At 39.4% G+C, this 8,172-nt stretch overlaps 1 long non-coding RNA gene across 1 annotated transcript in view; it reads right to left on the bottom strand.

Moving 5' to 3' along the window:
- Positions 1 to 7,394, bottom strand: part of LOC115358104 (uncharacterized) — a 45,507-nt gene extending 38,113 nt beyond the window's left edge. Inside the window, exons 1-2 of the long non-coding RNA XR_003928154.1 lie at positions 7,273 to 7,394; positions 5,271 to 5,389 (exon numbers count right to left, since the gene is read on the bottom strand). This is a non-coding gene — a long non-coding RNA (uncharacterized LOC115358104). The remainder of the gene's footprint in view (positions 1 to 5,270; positions 5,390 to 7,272) is intronic.
- Positions 7,395 to 8,172: the final 778 nt, after the last annotated feature.

The raw sequence follows: 8,172 nt of genomic DNA on the forward strand, positions 1-8,172 counted from the left end.
CCACTGGGTTCCAAATGACAAGAAGCCAGCATGTAATAGAGGAGGAAATCCTGGCCTTCGATTCCTCTCTCTCTGCAACATGGTAACACATGGGGTGCATTTGTGTAATAGCCGTGCTCAAGTGCTTGTAACATCTTGGTTAAGTCACTTGTAAGCCTCCATTCAATAAAGGGAGCGCTCTGAATGAAGAGGCTATGACGTCAGCTCTATTTGCAGGCTAATCTCTGGAACCAATACTCCTTTCTGGCACCGCGGCTAACCTTGGCCAACTTGAAACTAATCAAGATTTGAGGGGAGAGGAAAGAAAAAAAGAAACAAGCTCTGGATGAAAAAGTATTGCACTCTCCATTCAATACAACATGCTCTCAGTTCGTGGCATTCATTGGAGTTGACATACCATTTCAAAATTTGCCAATTGAAATTCCTTTGAGAAAAGAGGAAAATGCTGATGTGTGGTTTTTATGCATATTATATAGGAGATTTTGGATCCCAGTAACAAAGCTTGACAGCACTGCTGAGGAACTCTGTGGCTTCTTAGTCAAAAATCTTACTCTGTCTGGAAGGTTGTCAGGAATTCTGACTTTCCACAAGGATTCAAACTGATTGGATTATTGGACCAAATCAGCCAAAGGGTTTATCATCAAAAGCAGAATGTCCTTTATTTTCATGTCCATTATTTTTCTATTAAAATGTCCAGTGACATCTGTGATGCCTGACCCACTATTAGAGTGCCACAAGGTGCTGAACTGGGTTCTCTCACTTTTCCTGAGATGATGTCACCTGTAAACCTTAGTCTTTTGAAAACAGAAAATGGAGGTCTAACGCTGGTCTAATGCTGAGGAATTCTGGGACTTCTTGGGAGCATACAGTATAGTATGTCCATGGGATCAATTACAGTGACCCCTCACATCTCGCTAGCTGATTTTGGCTAATATAGTTTGAATGAGGATTCATTTTTGCTGTATTGCCTGCTTGGACCCAAGTATAAGTGAGTCAAAAAACCTTTCTCTCTGGAAAGTTCTGTCTTTCATCAAGTATTCAAACTGATTGGATTATTGGATGAAAATCAGCTGAAGGGTTTATCATCAAAAGCAGAGTGTCTTTTGTTCTGGTTGTACATTACAGCGTAAAGAATGAGAGAGACAGTGCTTACATGAGACAAACTTGAGCTGGGCTTTGAGGGCACAGGTGTCCAAGGCTTGGTTGGCAGAGGCTGGCAGGAAGACAGTTTTATTTTGGACCATGCTCCCTTTCTTCTCTTTATTGAAGGTTATCTGCTGTTGATTTTGATTTCCTTTTATAGCCAAACTGCTGGATTATAAAGTCAAGGACTGGAAAATAAAAGAATCTTCTTGTTTCATCCCAACTACTTTGTGGCTATTCACATTGTTTTCCATGCCTCAGTGCTACTGCCAGTCATTCTCTACAGTGGCTATAAGGAGGGGCCCATATTAAGGAAATGTCCTAATTTACAAATCCTATATTAACTGTTTGGTAACCATGGTAATTAGGATTATGATCTAATTTAGGAAAATGGTCAATATTCCTATCCTAACTTAAGATAGGAAAAGTGTATTACACAAGTATATTAAATATTATATTATATATTTAAACCGGCTGCAACTGCCAACTGAAAAATAACCTTTGTTTTTTGCAAAAGGACACATTCATAGTAAAGTGGCCTACATGGCAAGAATATCTATATGTCTGTAATGTCATGCAGTTTAATGGAGGTGTCAACAGCAATTAGTAATTTTGCTGCTCGCTACATAGATTCTAAGAGGGGTGGAACTTAAGTTGTTTGGTGTGGCAAGATGAGAAAAATTAGCACTGGTTGCTGGATAACAGACATAAAAGCTGATATGCAATGTTGGATTGAGTAATCAGGATTTCATAACCTGAGATAAGATAGGATGAAGTGAGATAAGACAGGATTCCTAAAATTTGTTAGGATTTGCGTCTGTCCTACCAAATGATTGTGAAAAATCCTGTCTTAGACTCTTCCTTTCTTACCTTAAGGTTTAAGATAGAAAGTTTCTGTCAAATGGCCCTACATACTCACGTAGGAAGTGCTAGAGTGCTGGCTGAAGACACCAGAGCTCAGTATATGTGCAGATTAATGCTCAGTAGAAGCTGATCTAACTTCTTTTTCAGCCTTTGACGGCAGGCTGTTGAGTGATACATGAACAGCCTGTGGTTAGAACATACACCACTGACAGTGTGGAAATTTGTTGTTTACCTAAAGCCCAACAAGAGGCAGAGAAGCACGCATTGTAATTTCCCCAAGATCTGTACCAAACAAAGCCAGATAGAACTATACATGATTTTTTTTCTTCCCTGTTGCATTTGGTCTGTTTTCAAATAGTGATATGTGCATTTGAATTCTTTTTCCTGAGACAAGATGTGTTTTTCTTGATGCATGCAGTCAGGCAGTGAGTGAATACAGCAGCATAGTTATTTTTATTTTTCTACATTTAGAAATTTGGGTAAATTGGTGATACCGGTAGAAAGTTTTGCCCAGACACCCATGAGCTCTCTAATCCTCCAATACTTTTTCCAATACTTTCAAATAATTCTTAGCGTGCAATACCAGGTGAGTGAAGCATATTGAACGTGGCTCTCTCAGATAATGGACAAATACTTTCTCCCCATTTGATAGTCCAGGTACATTCAAACAAACACTACCAATTATTTTCCAATACTTACTGAACTACATCTAATACACTTCTCATCATAATTAGAAAAATATTAGGTGGCCAGGAGTAAGGGGCATTTATTGGCAAATTCATTTCATAGTAGCAATGCTGAACTTGATTCATCTCTGCTTTTTAGTCCCTTCTAAATTAGAAGAGCTGATCAAGGATACTACAAGATCAGCACTGAGCGATGACAGCATGGTCTGATAATTTGACAGAAGGGATGATCTGGGTTCAGTTTTCTCCACAGGGAGGGAATTTGGAGGAGAATTCCCTCCCCTGGGGATCAATAACATTCATCATTCCAGAAACACTTCACATCTGCGGTTCCAATTCAGTTACAGTGGCACATGGCTATCCACAATCTAACTGTTTTCCTGTGCTGCACCTCCTTTTTCAAAACCTATAATTTATTAAAAGTATTATTTGGTAGTTTTTGTGCAATATTTCCTTTGTCTGAAGTAGTCTTTTTTCCTCCAAGAGCTGCACTCAAGATAAGTTGCACTGTATTTCACGTAGCATTCATAGCAGAATCATAGGACTACTTCACTTGCACACATCAGTTGCATCAACCTCAATTTATTTACTAAAATGCACTTTGCCGTGCTCCAAACAGCCCTAGAGCTCTCAGAACCCCTTATCTAACATGATTTATCAGCAGTGCACCACATGTGGCAGGGAAATTGCAAGTTAGGCTGCCAAAAAATGTTCCTGATCAGTCTTTTGAAGTCACAAGGTGCTTGACATTCTTGAGAGCAACCAATAGTGTTGTGTGCCACTCCAAGTTTGCCATCACTCAATCACAAAAGCCACTCAGACAGAAGCAAGGAGCAGCGTTCAGGGGAAAAATGTGTAAATTGTGTCCCTAAATGATGTGAAATGTCTTTTGTTCGGCTGGGATGTATTTCTGGAAAGCGCTTTAAGTGTTGCCATGGAAACAAGAAAAAGTAGTGTTGTTTACTTGGAAAGTGTTACACTACGTTTTCAGCAGCAGGTTCTTTTCATGAATGAGTTTTTTTTTTGTTTTTTTTATTCTCGCAGTTCACAGGATTTAGCATTTCTCACAGCAGGCCTTAAACATTTCCTCAGATTTGTGGATTTATTTTTATCCAGAGAAACTTACAGTTAGTCTTCAATGCTGTTAGTGTTAAACAGGACCACAGAACTTGAATGGAGAGGAACAGACATTGTACTGTGTGTCATGGTCATTTGGCCGGTACAGAATGAAATGGCGATTGTAGTTCTGCTGTGGTGGCAGGTCAGTAGCACTGTAAAGTGTGTCACGCTCAATCATGGTGACACGTTATGCTGTGGCTATAGCCTGAACACAGAAAATAATTCTGAGCATTTGAACGTGTTTAGCCTGGTGTGTTGCACAATAACTTAGATAACTGTCAAAACTCAGCTGAAATGTTGCACTAGTCATTAGGTTGCATTAGGTTAGCATCACATCAGCAAAGACTTTGCTTCTCCTATTTGCTCCTCCTGTCAATATCTGCACACTACCAAAACCTTGCTGGTCAGCATCAGGAACCTTTTACTTAATATAACCACTTAAATGCTATAAAGCGTCATAGTTTCACAGAATTTTAGTGGAGAAGAAAAGTGTCATCTTAAAGGCTAGCAGTCATTGGCTTAGAGGCTAAACATCTTCCCCCTGCTTTGGTTCTCACAATGGTACATATAAAAATGGCCGCCACTTCAACCATCTTGGCAAATTCATTTAAATGGGAAAGACTTCTTCAATGGGAAAGACCTCTTCTATTCACGATTGGTGGACAGGACACATGGCTAGCCTGGGGAACAAACCTCTGATCATACAATTGAAAGACACTTGCTGAACAACCCTGTTGACTTGCCTATAGTATGTCTTGACAAACAAATGCAAACACACACACACACACACACACACACACACACGGACAGATACTGTCACCTCCATCGTCCTACTAATCTGAATCCTTAAATAAACCCAGGGCGCCCTAGGCTCTGAGCTTTATTAATATTGCAGCTCAGTCGGTATTCATTATGAATGAGAACAAGTGTGAAGACCCAGAACAGGCTGCAAAACAGAACAGGGCTGTGGCTGTAACAATGCAGGTCACTCAGATAATCGGCATGCCCCGCCAACCTCTACTTAACTGGCAGACTCACACTTGGCACGGCTCAGAGAAACCCTGACAAGTCACTCCGCTCCCCACAATGTGCGAGTGAGAAATCTGTCAACACTGCAGATAGAATCAGTGAAAAAGGTGTTATCGTTTCTTCAATGTCACCCTCTGTAATATTGCGGGTTTTGAAAAATGTTAACGAAGGACGGTGACATTTGCATGAGTTATTATGTAGGTATTGATGGTACAAAGTGTGATACATTTTTCTGCTTTGACATAAAAAGAGAAACATTATTCACTCAGTTAGGAGCTTGCAAAATGGAATTAAATGTCAAGGTGTCTGTTTCTATCTGTGCTCTCTCTCTCTCGGTTTGCCACCATTTTGTCCTGTCACAATGGGCTTGCACATTTGCAAAGCAGACCAGAGGAGAGCGACTGGAGTGTCTCTTTATAAATGATTTACCTTTTTCCATTAAAATGTCCTGTGACATCTGCAACGCCTGACCTGGCATCAGAGCTGGTGATAGTGGAGTGCCACAAGGTGCTGAACCAGGTCCTCTCCCACTTTCCCTGAGATGTTACCTGTGGAGTCCAGCAACCACAGTTAAGTGATTCCTAATTTAGTAGGGGTAGAAAAGAAAAAAATGTACATTTACACATATATGAATGTATATTTCTTTTTTGTATTTTTTTTTTTAACAAAAAATCACATACATTTACTTCTTCTAAAGACGGTATATTTTGGTGATGACTTTGTGGCATTCTAGTAAATCTACATCATAATTCTAACCAATAATGTCATGACATTTTTGGAACAATCCCACCCTCTGCCCTGCCATCAAAACTATCTTTACAGATAACCCACTGCTTTACACTTTTGTATGATCCCTCCTCATGTTATGTTCAGCCACAACATCCTTACAACCTTAAGTATAATCTATGACTCTTAATGCCATTGATTGGTGTCTACAGAGTCGCAACAACATGCAGAAATCTGTGGTGATGGCTTTAACAAAAATATGAATCATTAAATGCGTGAAATGAAAAGACCCTGTGCTTTTTACATCACTGACCTTAGATGAATAAAGCATATATCATTGGAGCCATATAACATATGACATCACCAGTTGTGGATACCTGTGTCTACTAAATATTTTTGATGAATCTTGTTTGTGACAACCTAATGACAGCAGAAATGTGGTCGAAATAAATACTATACTGTGTACAGCGAAAAGTGTACAGCATTCGTATATTTGAAGATGCAATCTCAGAATATTAAAAATCTTACTTTCTGTGCCTTTTAATTCAAAAAAAAAAAAGAAAGAAGAAAAACACCAATGTGTATTCAATTCTGTTTTCCACCACAGAGGTAATACTGTTCAAGAAAAGTGTCTTGGGCTCAGCATTTTCTCTGTCCTGCTTTGTTGTCACCCCAACTTTCCAATAAGGCATTCTCTGAGCCTCAGCCTGTCTTGCAGTTTAATATTCAACAAACACACACACACACACACACACACACACACACATACACACACAATCTTTTCCTCTCTTTTCCCAATACTCTCACTTTCTTTCTCCAACATTCATGCACAACAGAACTTCCTGTTTCTCTCTCTGTCACAGTTTCTGTGTGTCTTCAACACACACACACACACACACACACACACACACACACACACACACACACACACACACACACACACACATACACAAACACACACCTCCACTCTCTAGAGAAGGAATGACTGTATCTGTGCTGCCAGGTGTGCTCTCAGCAGTGACTGTGACCCCAGACAGAGATCTGCTCTCTGCTGTGCTGCAGGGGGAAATAAAGCACAAAGCTGCTCCAACCACTTTCTCCTCTCATCCATCCTCTCCAGTGCAACTGGTATAAAAAATTGTCAAGTTTTGAAAAACGTCTGAAGTGTGACAAGCATTTCCTTTTGGTGCATTTTCATCTGGCAGACTTTCTCAATTTGTAGAAGTTTTCTTCTTTCTTGCAAATTCATGAATATGGAGTGTTAGGTTCAGCTCATCCAGTTCATACAAGCAGCATTACAATAACTGAAATTTTGATACTACTTTATTGTAATACCATTGTGACTCTATTCAGTATTGAATTATATAGATGTTCAACATTGTTCCTAAATTAGTAATTTTTCAGTGACTTTATCACTCAAAAGCAGCTTGCAACAACTCTAGCTCCTCTGTCTGACCCTTGGTAAAACTGTACTGGTGACTCCATGACAGAGTGGGTGAGAACTGTCCTTTGCTCACCACTTGTCCCTCACGTGTTCATCTCACACATTACACCGTATTATTTTCTACTTGTGTGCATTTTGCTATAATTTACCATTGATAGTGTAACACTGCATCACTCACTGTCATGGCATTACGTTACAGTTTACATCAAAGCACAGGAGTGGGTTAAAGCAAGCACATAACTATAAATTAGTTTCAGTTACCTTTAGCATGTTGCAGGTTTGAACATTGAACATTTTTTTTTCCCTTTATTCATGTTCATCATTGTTTATTCCTTTTCCATCCACCATTCAGGACTAGTTGTTTGGAAGGGGGCTGCTCAGCATTTCCTGATTTTTATGCTGTTGGTGATGTCATGGCTGACATCACTGGGCCAAACCAAGTGGAGAGGTTTTATTTTCTGTTGCAATGCCTCTTTTGTTTGTTTGAGGCAGTATAAAGTAATGTTGGGATTTCTTAACCTTATACAGAGCCATTTAATAATGTGAAAGAGTTTATAGATAAGTCTAAAAGTGTTATTTGATTTCCTTGTCTTAAGGTTACTGTGTAGTCAACCTTCTTATGTGATGGTACTGGCTGAAGTGGGTTAGGTGGGAATTGATTATCCTACATAGTCAGTCTGGTTTTGTTACTTGGGAGGAGAGGTGAGGCTGTCCCGCTGCAGGTACATGCCTTTTGTTTGATTTGCCATAAGTTAATACGTTTTTTTCCTTGTCCTTTTTGTTATTTTGAGTTTACCGGTGCTGTGGCGAGCACTGTAAATAAATATTCACTTCTTGCAAGTTGTCTTGACATTCAAGCTAGACTATTCTATAGTCTAGATAAATTGGTTACACTTATTTGTGCTACCTGTACATCAAATTAAAAAAAAAAAATAAATACAATTTTTAAAAAAAACTTCTCATATACTGTATGTCATCTTGCATGCATCAAATATATTCATAAGCAAATTAATGCCTGATGTCAACTGGCAGCCTTTTGAAGAGCCAACAGCTATTATTCTGGGAGGAGAGTTAGCAACGCTGATCCGAATGCACAGATCCAAAGTCTGGCTCCTGACAGCGCATTGCAGCAGTCAGCACAAAATATAACCAGGTCAAACA

This window comes from Myripristis murdjan, chromosome 4 (genome assembly GCF_902150065.1).
Source record: "Myripristis murdjan chromosome 4, fMyrMur1.1, whole genome shotgun sequence".
NCBI classification, from domain to species: domain Eukaryota; kingdom Metazoa; phylum Chordata; class Actinopteri; order Holocentriformes; family Holocentridae; genus Myripristis; species Myripristis murdjan.